This window comes from Prionailurus viverrinus, unplaced genomic scaffold (assembly GCF_022837055.1).
Source record: "Prionailurus viverrinus isolate Anna unplaced genomic scaffold, UM_Priviv_1.0 scaffold_69, whole genome shotgun sequence".
Taxonomy (NCBI): Eukaryota; Metazoa; Chordata; class Mammalia; order Carnivora; family Felidae; genus Prionailurus; species Prionailurus viverrinus.
The window spans coordinates 282,556-285,246 of NW_025927631.1; positions in this window are offsets into that span (position 1 = coordinate 282,556).

The window sequence follows — 2,691 nt, forward strand, 5'->3', positions numbered from 1 at the left end:
GATAGGTTCTATAAAAAGCATGAAAGGCTCGCTTAAAAATTGCTAGGATCGATATATGAATTCGACAAGTCACAATCTACAGAAATCAAGGAAGATAGATGTATTGAATTTCTAACACAAATCATGAATTAACACAGAGAGAAAGTAAGGGATCAAAACCATTGACAGGCTCACAAATAACACAAGAAACCAGGAATCAACCTAACCAAAGAGGTGAAACACCTGTACTCTAAAGGCTATGAAACACTGATGAAATAAATGGAAGAGGACACAAAGAAATGGACATACATTTCATGTTCCTGGATGGGAAGCACAAAATACTGTTAAAATGTCTACACTCCTCAAAGCAATCTACACATATAATGAAATGAAGTGTGATAGGGATATCACGCTAACAAAAACATTTGTCACAGAACAAGAACAAATAATCTCAACATGTGTATGGAATGACAAATGTCCCCAAACAGCCAACACAAACTTGTAGAAGAAAAGCAAAGCTGGAGACATCACAAGTCCAGACTTTAGGTTATATTACAAAGCTATACTGATCAGAACAGTATGATCCGTATGTCCGTACTGAACAGTACTGACAAAACCACAACAAAAAGTAACAACAACAACAAACTCATATGCATAGATCAATAGCATGGACACCCAGAAATAAACTCACACCTCTATGGTCAATTCAATCTCAACAAAGCAGGAAAGAACATCCAATGGAAAAAAAAGATAGTCTTGGGACACATGGGTGGCCCAGTCAAGAAAGCGTGTGATGGTGGGTTCAGCTCAGGTCATGATCTCAGGGCAGTGCAGAGCATGCGTGGGATTCTCTCTCTCCATATCTCTCTGCCCCTCTTCTGCATGCGCTCTCTCTCTCTCTCTCTCTCTCTCTCTCTCTCTCAAAAATAAATACATAAATTAAAAAAAGGCTCCTCAATATATGGTTTTGGAAAAACTGGAAAGCAATCTGCAAAACAAAACAAAAACAACGGACCACTGTCTTACAACATACACAAAAATAAATCCAACATGGACAAAGACCTCTATGTGAAACCTGAAACCATAAAAATCCCAGAGGATAACACGGGTAGTATCTTACTTGACATTGCCTGTACAAACGTCTTTGTAGATATATCTCTAGAGGTCAGGGAAACGCAAGCAAAAATAATGAGACTTTATAAAAATTAAAACCTTCCGTCACCAAGGAAATAATCAACAAAACGAAAACATCAACAGAATGATATTTGCAAACGACATCGGATACAGGGTTAGTGTCCAAAATATATACAGTTATACAGCACCCAAAAAATGAGAAATCTGATTAAAAATGGGCAGAAGACACGAGTGGACATTTCCCGAAGGAAGACATATACATGGCCAAGAGACACATGAAAAAATGCTCAACAATACTGATCTTCAGGGAGATACAATTCGAAAGTACAATGAGAGAACACATCACATCTGTCACAATGGCTAAAATCAATGAAGGATGACACAGCAGGTGTTGCCATGGATGTGGGGAAAGAATAACCCTCTTGCACTGTGGGTAGGAATGCAAACTGCTGCAGCCACTCTGGAAAACCACATGGAGATGTCCAAAAACAAAACAAAACTAGAAATAGAAGTACCTTACAATCCAGCAACTTCACTACAAGGTATTTCCACAAAGAATACAAAATCTTCAAAGGGATACATGCACCGTGATGTTTACAGCAGCGTTTTCTACAATAGCCAAATGACAGAAACTATCCAAGCACCCATCAACGGATGAATAAATTGAGATGTGGTCTATGGAATGTAATATGATTTAGCCGTAAAAACATGAAATCTTGCAATTTGCCACAAGGTGGATGGAGAGAGAGAATGTTATGCTGGGTGAAATAAGCCTCTCGGAGAAAGACAAATACCCAATGATTTCGCTAACACATGGCAAGAAAACAAAAGAAAGGGGCGGGGAGAGGAGACCAATGGACTCTTAACTAGGAAACAAACTGGGGAGTTCCACAGCGAGGTGAGGGAATGGGTGAAACAGCTGATGGGGATTCAGAAGTGCACCTGGGATGAGCACCGGGTGACGTGTGGAAGTGTTGCTCTATATTGGACACCTGAAACTACTATTACACTGTGTCTTCACTCAGTGGAATTTAAATTAAAAGATAACATAAGGTTACTGAGACTTACCTACCGGGTTTTCGGTAGTGTTCAATCACTTCACTAGGTTGGAAAAATAACCATGAAATTTTTAAAAAAGCATGTATGATATGTGGGACAGTTTGTGCCCTTACCTTGGCCTCTGGGTCCAGCAGGACTCGGAACATGGGTCCCAGCTCCTTCTTCTAGAAGGTCGTGAGACGAGCATTTCATGGATCCACGTCCTAATTGAATGCAGCTCCCGTGCTTCTGAATTTCTGTTAGGGTTCCTTGTCGGAAACAAGCCTGGATCTGGAACACACCATCGACTGCATCTATGAGGTGATGTCGTGGGACCCCGGAATCCACAAGTCCTTTAGTAAAATACGTCTTGTGCAAACACTGTCCGGGAAGGGGTGGAATGAAACACGGGAACAGCCCAGAAAATGCAAAGGCCTGTGCAGCTCAGCGACCAGCTTGACCAGGGAAGCCACCCGGCGCCCCCTCCTCAGCAGTCAGTACAACAAGGCAGCTTCTCTCTGGCGACTCAGGAGATGCCAA